This window comes from Dermochelys coriacea, chromosome 7 (genome assembly GCF_009764565.3).
Source record: "Dermochelys coriacea isolate rDerCor1 chromosome 7, rDerCor1.pri.v4, whole genome shotgun sequence".
Classification (NCBI taxonomy): Eukaryota; Metazoa; Chordata; order Testudines; family Dermochelyidae; genus Dermochelys; species Dermochelys coriacea.
Window position 1 is genome coordinate 105089610 of NC_050074.1, and position 12983 is coordinate 105102592.

Genomic DNA, 12983 nt, shown 5'->3' on the forward strand with positions numbered 1-12983 from the left:
GATAAAAGTGAAATATCCTGTATGAAATGAAAGTTACTGAATTCAGGCCTTGAAGGCTGAATCCTCTGTTTATTGACATTGAGCAAGGTGAGGAAGTTTGCATCACCAGTGTGCTTCAGCCCCACCAAGATGAGAATATCTTTCAGTGTGAAAAAGTAGTGTGGTCTCCATGCTATTCATGTCTTGGCATTTCTGATGAGACTGCCAGAAAGGGGCCAGACAAAAATTCCCCTGGAACTCAGTTGTAGTTTTGGGTGTGTAAGGACAGCAAGATCAGGTCAAACATTGGCAAATTTTATGTCAGTTGTGATGGTGGTTTTTATGATGTTGATACCCGTCCCCTGGGAGTTGGACCAAGAACACAAACTCATTTCACACAGGCAACCATTCTAGTTAAGACCAGTCCTGCTTGTATACATAATGATATAGTCTTTTCTGTGTTTTCTACCCACATTCATTATACTATGGACTGTTTGCTTGCGAACAGGCTCTGTTTACCCAGGACTAAACATCTGTTGCTTTTTTTGCCCCACCCCCACCCCGAAGTCATAATCCTGAGTGTGTGATGTCAGGTAGTTTATCAGTAAATGATGGTGATGTTGCAGACAGAAGATTATGATTTATGAGAATAAACAGCAGGGAAAGACAAACTCAAACGAAATCCTGTTTTCATCTTTTTTATTAAAGAAGGGGGAGTAAATGTAGACAGCATAAAGCTGCAGATAAGTAAATGTTCTGAACTAGAATTTGTTACAACTTTTTCAGGAGACCATCAGCACCTTTTTAAATCTCATTAGTTCATGGTTGTGCAATGCTTGAAAAGTATACATTGTTGTGTAAGTGGTAAGTGTTGTGTATAGACCACATCCCTTTCTCAGCACACTACCTGAGCAACTGGGCTATGCGCTGTGTTTCCCGTTTTGTGGGTGATGTGTGGGTGATGGGAAGTAATCCTTTTCTATTCTCCCAAGCCATGGAGCCCTCTGTAGGAGTGCTTCAGATACGTCTTTTGTGCATTTTGGGTCTGTGTACTTGCACATTCAGTGGTTCTGCTTCTGTTTTCCCCCCCGCCTCCAGTTGAACAGATGACCAGCTGTTGCTGATTACAACTCCATGGTACGCAGGAGGTTTGCATCCTTATGTGGCCTCCGCCAAACATACATTGAACAATATTAGTTCCATTGTGTTCAGCCCCCTCTCTGCCTTGAAGGTGGAGGTTGGGTGTAAATTTAACTCTCTCTGTGCTACATTTAATGCCCTGCTTGCAACAATTGTGTTCGTACTGCTGGGTGAACTTCGCTATATACTTCTCCCTTCACATTACAAATTATGGGGCTGATTTTGGTTGGGTAACTTGATCTGGTAAGGGTCTTCTTACAAATAGAGCTGGTTGAAAGAAATCAAGGGGTGGGGAGAAGCGTTGATGGCAAATTTGACATCATTTGTGCTCTGTTGTGTTTTGTACATGCCTGGGTTTTTGTTTTCTGACTTTTCCACAGGATTATTTTCAAAAATTAATTAAAAAAAATAATTTAAAATTAGAACACTTTTGAGGAAGAAATATCACCATGTGACTAAGCTGACCTGATAGAGAATTTGCACATAGATACTAACTTTTCAAAAGGTTAACAATGGTTAGATATGCAGTTTTGGTTTGGGCCCATCTCAGCTGGTAACATGACAGTTGCACATACAGCAACTGTATATCACATGAACAGAAAAACCACTGTTAGCTGCATAACCGATGGTTTCTCCCCAGTAGCAAAGCTGTGGTGACCCAGAGGATATCTATTAGTGGTGTACTAGTTGCTTCTCTCATTCCCCTTAATGTAACAATTTGCATTAAAAAATTGATAACAAAGAAGAGAAGTATTTTTTTTCAGCACAAGAGAGCATCTTTAATAGCTGCAATAAGCTGCAAAAATTTACCTGTAAAACTCCTTTCAGTTCTGAACTAATAAAAGAACAGAAATTGTATGTGTACTGAGTATCTCCTGTGATAGCAATATGGTCTTTTGAAAAGAGCGTGGGAGTCAGGAGACCTGGATTCTAATCCCAATGTTGCTATTTATTTGCTCTGTAACCTTGTTCGAGTCACTGGTTGTTTAGATTATCTGTCTGTCTGTCTCATGGGCTGGTTCAAAGTAAAGATTTTTACTTTAAGTTTAGTGACTGCTAAATAATTAGAGGTACTTAACACATTTGTAAAAGTTTGTGACAGGGTGGATAAAAATCAATGATTAAAAAATAAAATCGGATTTTTTTAATTTAAATAGGATTTTTTTGCTAAAACGTTTTTTGAGGAAAAAACCTATCTAAAGGTAGTTTTAATTAAGCTATATTATAGCTAAAAATATCTCATCAGGGAATAGGGATTATAAATTCAAATTCTATAGTTTGAGACAATATATTCATGTAAGGTTTGTAAATGAGTTCCAATAGTTCATGGATTAGGGACTCAATTTTATGGGGTTCCAGGGGCTTCTGTATAGATTATTTTAGGTTAATCTTTCTATCTGCCCAATGGGACTCAGTGCTCAGTCTAGAAGATACCATCAGAGATGCTTAGTTTTGCAGTTCTCAAACTGTGGATTTGTGTCTCCAGAGATAACATGCTTGTTAACAGCAAATATGTTTTAAATAAATAAATAATATATAGAGGTGAGAAATAGTTAAATAAAACAATTTAAATATCTGTCTGATGATGATCTCCTCCTAATACAGCATGGCAAGAAAATCCTCCAAATATTAATGATTGACCCATTGAATTGGAGATAGTTCACCTCTCAATGACTTCATAAATATCTGCTTCAATTACCTTTGGTAAATGAAATAACCAAGCAGTCATTCATTTTCTGATATAGCTGTAAAACTAATCTGAAAAGTTTTCAAAATAAATCACTTTAAAAATGTATAGTGTGTACCTTCTAAAAATGAAACCTACATCTATCTGAGTTGTAAAAAATATGTATTGAGGTTAATAACAACCTACAAGAATGCCCTTTTATGTAGAAATTCATGATTAAATCGAGTCTTTCTGACTAGTGATTTAAATCAATTTGATTTAAATCAAATCCACCCTGGTTTTGTGAAGTATCTGGACCCTCCCCACATATTTGTTCCAGCATATGAACATTTGTGGGTTACTTGGGGACAGATGTGTGGGGAGTATCCAGACTAACCTTTACAAATTTGTTAAGTACCTTGAGTTACTAATTTGAGGTAAAAAAAACTCTAGTGTAGACATACACTGTGTCTTCATTCAGGCATAGCATTATGGGGCGCTGATCTCAACTGGGCCCTATACAGTAGCACCTAGGTAGGCTCAGTTCCCAAAGGATTATTTATGGCCCTTGACATCAATGGAAACTTTGCTTCACTGAGCCACACAGTCTTGAGCCCCGTGTGTTGCTGTAAGTATACTTGTTTTACATTCCATTATGTGCTGCACAGAACAATATACCCCTCTCCTGCTTTGCATGGAGCCCTTTCTGTTTGGTGTGCTGGTGAGAGCAGGACACTGGGACATAGGTTGGACAGTGTTTAATGAATTGTGAAATTGTATACTTGGAAGACATGTATGTGGGGAAACTTGTATTAATTTTGAGTCTTACAAAACCACCTTTTAAAATGTTTTGTTTCGTTCCGATTGACCAACCTTTTAAGATACCTGATCTTCAGAAAGAGTGAAAGTAAACGTTTGTCAGAAATAAATGCTGTTTGGGGATTGAAATGTAAATTCAATTAAAAAAAATCTACAAAAGTCAATAATAGATTTTAATAATTAAGTAAGTTTTTAGGTTTATTTGTTTGAAATGAATCTTCCTTGACTCTCAAAACACAGAATTAGGGTGGTGGCTGTGACAAAGATCATACACAGTTTGAGCCTTGTGCTTCAGTAGAGCCTCATTTGGGTTCTGTGTGGGCACAGGGGTCTGTCTCTGCTGCGTCACTTGCAAGATTGGAGGCTCCTAGCTTCACCCCTCTCTCTGAATGTCCTTTTTCACAAAGGACATTGTCTCATTTGGACAAAAGTGTGAAACGCTCCAGAGGTGACTGTTAGAGATTTAAAACAAATAGACATTAGAATAATCCCAGAGATGTGATTTTTCCAATACAGAACTCCGCAGTCACTCTAGCATGTGTAAACTTGTGTAATGTTGTCAAACAATCGATTGCTATTTATTTGCGACAAAGCATACCAATTATTACTTAACTAGACCCCTGAAGCACAGTGTGGTTAGAGAATGTGTGCAGTGGAGACATAATGTTTATGAGAAGCCAAGTGCTTTAATGAGATTGGGAATAATGTAGAATGATTCGTTGTTACTAAAAATAACTACTATTAAATGAATGCTGTCCAGTATATTTTTAGGCCCTGATTCAGTTCTGAAAATACAGCTCTCTTCTGTGGTAAGCAAGTCTGCACAAAGCCACAGGAGACTCTAAAATTAGCCTACCTGGGTTTACTTAGGCCATGTCTACATTTACAAGCTGCTTTTTTGTTTTCTATATAAAGAGGCAGCAGGGTTTTGTGGGGGAGGAAAGAGCCAATGGCGAATAAGAGGTTGGGGCCATGGAAAGAGATGCCCATTATCGGCAGGACAAGGAAGGAGCTGTAAACAGTGACTTTTTCTCCCCCACCCTCACAACCAACTTCAAAGAGAGGGCAAAGGAGAGAACCCCATCCCTATTAACAACCAGAATGGTAGATGGGAGTATAGAATACCCACACTTCACCCATCAGCTAGAAATGGAGCTTTCGTCTACCAGGGTGAGGAAGAAAGGGCTTACGGTGCTGTGTCCTCCCATGAGTGACAAAGCCTGGGCGATAGTCATCTTCCCTTAGTCAGCAGGAATGGGGTAGATCCCTTCCCTCTTTCCCATCAGCTAGGAGGGGGACAGTAGGATTCCTTGCTGTCTCCTATTGCTTTTCTGGGATGCTCTGTCTCTGCCTTCCCCCTCCCAACCAGTTGCAGGGGGAAAGAGGCACTTTCTAGGGAATTGTTTTGGCAAGCCCCCTGTCTAGGATCCCAAGTGCTGTAGAACTGAACTCTGGCTGACTGTAATTATGCATTGCTGTTGTAAAGTGTTCAGCTGGTGTTAAGTCTTTTATGCTTCCCTTTGTATGGCCTAGAAAGGGGAAGTCCCAGGGCTCATATTTGAAATCTGTCTGCTAAACTGCACAGCCCTACCAGTGCCTAATTTTGTATTTCAGAGGAACTTTGTTCTGGATATTGAGCAGAGACTTTACCTGCCCTGCTGTTCAGGCAAGATTTGTGGGGGGGTAGGGGGGGGGAATAAGCCCGTGTAATTATGAAAAATCAGACAAGTTCCAGCACATAGAGACTGTTTTTAACATAGCCTTAAGAATATGGCCTAAACTGGCAAAAGGCAGGAGCATCAGAATTATGGCTGAAATTCTATCTCTAACCCCACCCTGCTGTGCTTAGTTATTGCAGAGGTCTCTGAACAGTGGGTGATTTTTTTACATAGCATATGTGCTGTAATACCGAGTGCAAATAGGGTAGGTTAACAACAGGTTTCCCTCTTTGTCAGTTCCTTGGTTTTTATCAGTTTACCTTTTAGTTTTATTTGTGTGTGTATTCTTTATTTGTGTTAGTTGGTGGAAAAATGTAAATTTCTCTTTAAACATGTGCAACACTGAATACAAGAGACCTTTACAAGGGATAATAAAAAATAGATTTTTGCACTTTTATGATGTAAAAACTTTTTGGTGGGATTGGCATATGGAGAGAATCAGATACCAATTGGTACTTTGATCCCAGGCCATTTACCCCGTCTGAAACATGAGCAAATATTTTAGCCTAAATATAGGAAGTTGTATTGAAAAGTCGACAGATCTAAACTAAAGTTAGACTAATCGGCCCCAAGATTAAATTCAGTCTCATGTAAAAGTGTTTCATCTGGTTTCCATGCTCTTGCAGAATACCTGAAGCTTCTGTAACTTGTGTATGTTTGCTGTACATTTTAGCCGATGCTACTAGTACATGCTGTATTATGTGTTCAGAAGTGTTAAAATGCAGCACTATGGGTGAGAGTTTACATACCTGAGAGTCAGAAAGTGTTAGGTGTTAGGGTATCCTCATTAACCATGGATTTTCTCCTTCCTTTTTTAGTGTATATTATAGTAGGGTCTTTCATTACATGATCTCGCAACATACATGAAATGCAGGAATACAAAATATGTGTAATGCTAAGATTACAGAAATAAGTGAAATCCTGTTATACATCACCGTATTATTTGCCCCCAATGTGCCATACTACTGTTAGCTCATTTAGGCTATGTCTACACTATGAGTTGGGGGTGTCATTCCCAGCTCTTGTAGACATACTTGTGATAGCTCTCATCTGAGCTAGCACACTAAAAATAGTCGTGTAGCAGCGACAGCAGGGGTGGCATGTGCTAGCAGCCTTGAGTATGTGCCCACAAGGTTTAGATGGGTTTGTACTTGGGGCTACTCTCATGGTGCCACAGCTGCCACTCTCCGTGCTGCCATGGCTACACTACTGTTTTTAGTGTGTTAGCTCAGATGAGAGCTAGCACAAGTATGTCTATGCAAGCTGGGAATCTCACCCCTAGCTTGTAGTGTAGATATAGCCATAGTACAACAGTTTTATAAGATCACAAACAGAGGACTATGGCAAACTAAAAGGTATGTAATATAATGTCATAGAAAAGAAGAGAAACTCTTTTTCTAACATTAGAAGCACAGAGGTAGTATTTTTGTCTTTTTTTTCCATACCTTTCATTCTGTGCAACAAATGACAGTACTGTAACATATGCATGCAAGGATACGGTTTAGAGGTTACTATATATACCGGAGCGCTTTCTGAATTTCTTAACTTTTGTACATTGACGCTTCTGTTTTGATGCACAGTTTATTTCCACATGGTTTCTTGTGCATTATTTGAAAAGCAAAAATATGAAAAATAAAGAGATGAAAAAGTTTTTGGTGATGGAAGGATGAAGTATAATCCGGCATTTGGAAGAGTCTCCATAGGAGGTGGAATTACAGTTGTAGGCTGATCCACAAGAAACAACTCACAATGTATCTTCTCAGACTTTTTTTGTTTTGAAGAGGTGTCCCATCTAATCTAAACAGCGGCATGACTTTGCTTAGAGTATGAAATCTGATGCAGTCATAGCCCTTGATGGTCTGGCTGCAGGTGACTTTGCTCTTTCTATGGAATCCTAGGAGCACCATGTATAAGAAGCTGGAATCAAACTTAATAAGTCTCCTATAGAATAATGCAGAGATACTGGACAAGCCCAGGGAGTCAGTACTTGGTTACTTGGCAAGGTATCAAGCAGATAAAATTGCATGGGGTTGAGTGAGTGATGGAAGGCTACATAGGAAAAAGGAATTTTGAAGAAAGAGAGTGAAACCTCATGGTACAGCAGGATACTCCCAGATGGGGGCAGCATGAGGAAATCCAGAGTGTGAGAATCCTGATGTCAAACCCTGGCCTCATACTCAGCTCCACTGGACTCTTGGGAAGCAGCCTTGGCCATCGCGCCACACCAATGCATCCAGTTACTGCGGAATTCACAGATGTGGGTGGGCCAGCTTCCGGGGTTCTGCAACCTGTTTCCTGATTGGCCACATGATGTTGAATCTGATTGTCTGGTGACAATATATAAACTTTTTGCTTCCTTTCTGGCCTTTTCTGAGCAACAAGCCACTGCCTGTTAGTTGCTACTTGGGCCCTGCCTTGTTGCCTCACTTGACCCTGCCAGCAACCTCGGTGTACATTCTCCTTGGATTGGATCTCCTGGCTATCAAACCTCTTATGTGAACTCTGACCACTGATCTGGACTGCCCTTTGACCCACCTGACCCTGAGTATTATACCCAGCCACTTGTGGGAAGTGATGACAAAGAGACTTTATCCTACGAGTTGCTGAGCATCCCTCATATCCCATTGACTTTGATTTCATTGAGAATTGAGGCCACAGCACCTCACAGGAACAGGCCCATTGTCACCTCTTCCCACAATTGGTTCTGTGAATTTCCTCATGCCGCCCCTTATTCTGAGAATATCCTGCTTGACCTGGTACACCATGACGCTTCAATCTCTTTCTTGAAAACTATTCTCAAAACTTCCTTTTTCCATGATGCATCCCTTCGCTTACTTCCATTCCAGCCTTTGTTCTGGAGTTTTTCAGGCTGTTTATGCATTTTTTTTTTAAAAAGTATCTATCTGTGGCAGTACAGCCAAAATTTTCAAACATAGGTGCATAATAGGGCAAGATGGTCATGAATATAAATTAGAAGCTAGGAACTGTAGAAATTTGATATGGGAAGTCAAAGAACATGAGGACAAATCTATGGCTGGAAAAGTTAAGGACAATAAGGAGTATTTTAAGTGTATCGTGTACAAAAAGAATCCTAACATTGGGTTGGTCTATTACTTGACTAAAGTGGTAAAATTGTCAAGAATAATGCAGAAAAGGCAGAAGTGGTCAGTACATATTTCTGTTCTGTATTTGGGAAAAAAAATGATACATTTATATCATATGATGAAATAATGTCCATTTCAACAATAACTCGGGAGAATGTTAAACAGTTACTAAAGTTAGACCTTTTTAAAATCAGCAGGTCTGGATAACTTGCATCTGAGAGTTTTAAAAGAGCTGGCTGAGGAACCTGTTGGACTGTTAATGTTGATTTTCAGTAAGTCTTCAACAGTGGGGAAGTTCCAGAGGACTGGAAGAAAGCTAATGTGCCAGTATTTTAAAAGGGTTAATGGTATGATCTGGGCAATTAAAGGCCTGTCAGCCTGATGCTGATCAGGGCAAAATAATGGGACATCTGATACAGAACTCAATATATAAAAAAAATTAAAGAAAGGTAATATTATTAATGTCGATCAACATGGATTTATGGAAAGTAGTGTTGATGTAGTATACTTAGACTTCTGTAAGCCATTTGACTTGGTACTATATGACATTTTTATTAAAAATCTAGAGTGATATAAAATCAACATGGTACATATTAAATGGATTAAAAACTGGCTAACAGATCTCAAAATGTAGTTTGTAAACAGAGCATCATAATTGAGCAGGTGTTTCTAGTGGAGTGCTGCTGGGACTGGTTCTTGGCCCTATACTATTTAACATTTTGATTCATGACCAGGAAGAAAACATAATCATCACTGAAAGTTTGCAGATGACATACAGATTGGGGGAATGGTAAATAATGAAGAGAACAGACTGCTAATACAGAACGATCAGGATTGCTTGGTAAGCTGGACACAAGCAAATATTTTGTGTTTCAGTATGGCCGATTATAAATGTATACATCTAGGAATAAGGAATGCAGCGGGCCTCTATCCTGGGATTAAGAGACAGAAAAATATGTGGGGGTGTGGAGGATGGAAAATCCGCTAAACATGAACTCCCAGTGCAACACTGTGGCCAAAAGGTTGAGTGTATTCCTTAGATGTATAAATAAGAATACTGAATTGGAGTAGAGAGGTTATATTTCCTCTGTATTTGGCACTGATGTGACCACTGCTGGAATACTGTGTACAGTTCTGGTGTCTACAATTCAAGAAGGATGTTGATAAATTGGTGAAGGATCTGAGAAGAGCCATCAGAGTGATTAAAGAATTAGAAAACATGCCTTATAGTGATATACTTAAAGAGCTCAATCTGTTTATTTTAACAATGAGAAGGTTAAGGGGTTACTTGGTCACAGTCTGTAAGTACTTATGTGGAGAAAATAAATTTGATAATATAGGGCTTTTCAATGTAACAGAAAAGGTATAACATGATCCAGTGGCTGGAAGCTGAAACTAGACAAAATCAGACTCACAGTATGGCACACATTTTTAACAGTGCGGGGTAGTTAATTATTGAAACAATTTACTAAGGTTTATGGTTGATTCTCCATTATTGCCAATTTTTAAATCAGGATTGGTTGTTTTTCTAAAAGATGGGCTCTAGTTCAAACAGGAATGTATTCAGGGAACTCCTAAGGCCTGTGTTATTAAGGAGGTCAGACCTGGTGATGACAGTGATCCCTTCTGACTTTATCATCTATAAAAGATTGACATTTAAATGAAAATTGCTAGGTTTCCACAGGTGCTGTAGACTTGCATCTCCAGTCTACCTCAATAGGATTACTCACATAGGGTAAGACCTTTTCACAAGGGTAAAAGTTTGCAGAATCCGTTCATTAGTGAATAATAAATTTTAGTAGAGATTGCAAGGTCTTAATTCTGTACTCTTCTCTTTGCTCAATTGTTAAGTCTTCAAGATCTCAAAAATCCCTTGTAGCAATGAGAATGATGAATTATCTGCAGTGTCAGTACCTGGTAAATACCACTGTGGACTCAAACAGACAAGAAATTAGTAAAGGTCACATTCCATATTTGGGACAACGTGTCAAATATGAACTTTCCTTCTTTAGTTTAAGTGCAGAAAATGTCTGGAAAAAATTTTCTTACTGGATTGTCAAGTCATTTACACAACTGAATGAACTTGTTTAAACTTTAAAACACTTTTTAGCTGCCATCATAATTGGGGGACCCCCCCCCAGCATCCATGGTCAACTTTTGAAAAAAAGTACAAATGACTGAAATGGGGTCTAAAATGGATCTTAAATTTTATTAGGTTTCAGAGTAGCAGCCGTGTTAGTCTGTATTCGCAAAAAGAAAAGGAGTACTTGTGGCACCTTAGAGACTAACAAATTTATTAGAGCATAAGCTATCGGGAGCTACAGCTCACTTCGAAGTGAGCTGTAGCTCACGATAGCTTATGCTCTAATAAATTTGTTAGTCTCTAAGGTGCCACAAGTACTCCTTTTCTTTTTTCTTAAATTTCATTAAACTGTGATAGTGTGACCAATGCAACAAAAACAGAGTGTGTGTTGCATTTTAAAGAGAACAAGTACAAAACAATTAAAAACGAGCAATTTAAAACCAGGGTTCAAGTCTTATAAAGCGAGGTTTTGAATAGTGTTACTTAGGTCTGGGCACATTTCCAACTGACAGGGTAAGAAGTTGGGTTTTGAGATCATAACCTTTTGTATGCACTCTAAGCTTCCTAAGACTCCACATGGTATTGAGATCATACTTTATTGTGCATCACAAAATACTGTAGAAAGAGCACTCTAAGAATATTTACATCCTTTTTTTTATCTATACTTTGTGAGGCTGAGCATTAGCTGTTAAGGGTGAGGCTGGTGTTATCAAGAGAGACATTTATTTTTAGTTTAAAAAAAATCAGCCGCTGGATTTCACTTACTCCACAAAAGCTTTTGAGGCACTAAAGCTTTTTGCGTGACATCCGTTGAATATACAGGAACTGCATTTTAAGTCTAAAACTGAACATATTAAAAGCTGTGTCATAATGAAAGAAGTAAACCAGATCAAACTGTGATTGGATAAACAATAACAAATACTGATGTACGTTGTAACTTTTTAAGTAGTTCAAGATATTGTAGACTGCACAACTTCATTTCTTTACAGTGAGATTGGAGCAAAATATGAACTTGTCAGTGGAATTAAAAAACACGATAGTAAAACAAATCTTGAACTGAAGACATTTTAGGCATTTGGTTCTATATGCATTAGCTTAAACAAACAACATTAATCTCAAGATTCATGCAAACGAAATAAACCTTTAAGGAACTTATGTATAATACCAATGTTGTTATATTTAACCAGAGTACACAGTAAGGCCCATCTGCAAACAGGTCTACTCATATACGTACAGTTACTCACACTTAAGTGTTTGCAGTATATGGGCCTATTACGGTGTTAATAATTCTTAGTGCAAAATGGCATAACTGGATACATTTGTAATCGGGACTGTGATGGTCTGACTAGTGAAGGTCATCAAGGGGCATAAGACAAATATACTCAAATGCAGAATAGCTTGCAGGTTGAATTACTGATAGGACTCTCAGCTAAGAGAAAGATGTGTATTATTAATCTGATACTCTGCTCAGAAAAGAGAGCTCACAAGATAAAGGCCACATTCATTGATTGTTGTTGACTACAGTATATCAGGTTCTATTCACAGAGTTGGCGTTAGACATCTATTTCTGTAAAGCTGCACTGCATTCTTATGCCTCTTTTACAGTAAAGATGTGATGGCCAAGATCCTTTTGGGAAATGTTTTGAGGGTTTTGGTTTCATATCCTTAAAAGCCAAATATTCCTTTGTACAATGCTCTTGCCTCTTACCATTTTGTTCATATAATGGACATGACAAACATAAACCCAGAGAGGTTCAGCTTTTTTGATGTCCTAGTACTGAACTTTCTTTAGAGGAAAATATAAGACTTTTGTTATTAACTTAGCTATATTGAACTAATCCAAGATTTTTTTTTCTTTTTTTTTTTTGGATTGCATTTAGGCTTGGACTAGTAGGAAAATGGCTGAATGATATGCCGTGTTTATAAAATCAGGAGCACCTATCTATTTTCATACAGATCTCTTAATAGAGATTAAACACAAAATAAAGCAGAATGCGTGAATAGTGGTATTCCCATAAGCAATATTGTAACTTGTACGCAATGTAATTACATTTTGTACACTTGCCAATTAAGCAGTTGTGCTTTAGAGAAAGATTACCTTCAAGAGATTGAAGAAAAGCATTGCAGAACAGTAAATCAAATAAAGTATATATGTATCACAGTATTTAGTGTATGCAGTTAAAATTTAAAAACTTACTTTATTCAGGTGACACACTGTTGACAGCATGCATAATGAGATTCTGTGTGTGTCTTGTGGCATTTTTGGAATAGATTGGTGGGTATTAAACACTTTGTATTTAAAATATGACTTCTTGGGGGAGCCTTGTGACACATAGAACTGAGAGATGCAAGCAGTCTCATCTCCCTACCTATCCCACCTGAGCTCCTTTGCCTCCCATTGAATAACCTGGCTTGGGGAGTTAACGAGTAATCGGAAAAAGAGTAGGTGAATACCTAAAAGGGAAATTCAGAAT

General features: G+C 38.3%; 1 protein-coding gene across 13 annotated transcripts in view; it reads left to right on the plus strand.

Moving 5' to 3' along the window:
* CTBP2 (C-terminal binding protein 2) overlaps window positions 1–12983 on the plus strand; it is a 305318-nt gene that overhangs the window by 79618 nt on the left and 212717 nt on the right. Inside the window, exon 2 of one of the 13 annotated variants that reach the window (XM_043519413.1) lies at window positions 9161–9267. The exons of 11 other annotated variants lie outside the window; for them this stretch is intronic. The gene's annotated coding sequence lies outside the window, so the exon portion shown is untranslated. Of the gene's footprint in view, window positions 1–9160; window positions 9268–12983 lie in introns of those variants that run through there. One more of the 13 variants, XM_043519409.1, reaches the window with a different exon arrangement.